Source organism: Gavialis gangeticus, unplaced genomic scaffold (genome assembly GCF_001723915.1).
Source record: "Gavialis gangeticus isolate Ggan-Ray unplaced genomic scaffold, GavGan_comp1, whole genome shotgun sequence".
NCBI lineage: Eukaryota > Metazoa > Chordata > Crocodylia > Gavialidae > Gavialis > Gavialis gangeticus.
Window position 1 is genome coordinate 16,802,367 of NW_017729001.1, and position 476 is coordinate 16,802,842.

Here is a 476-nt window from a genome sequence, read left to right on the forward strand (position 1 = left end):
CCCTTTGGTGAAGAAGTCTGTCTTCACACTTTGTCAAAAATGACCTCTCTGCCCCAGCAGGTCTTGTCTGTTAACCAATCCAAAATAGGGTGCAGACTTGGCAGGAACTCTGTATAGCAGTGTCCACTCCCCCCCATCATGCACATCTTGCTGTTTTATGTAATATGCCTCTTTGAAGTGCTCCCACTAGAAAGTTATCTTTGTTGTTTTTTTTTAATCCAAGACTTAAAAAAATGTAATTGGCTCCTCATTGCTTCTAGGGGCAGGTCTCTGCCACACTACATTGTCTTACACAAGATGTTTCCTGTTCTTTGATAAGATATCAGTTGGCATAGATATGATCTTGCCTCCCAAAAACTTAACTCTGTAAGATATTTATGTTGCAGAAAACATGATTAGAGCCGTGCTTTGATCCTTAGACGTACACAGAATATTGCTGGTAGTTTCATAGTTTCTAGGGTCGGAAGGGACCTGAG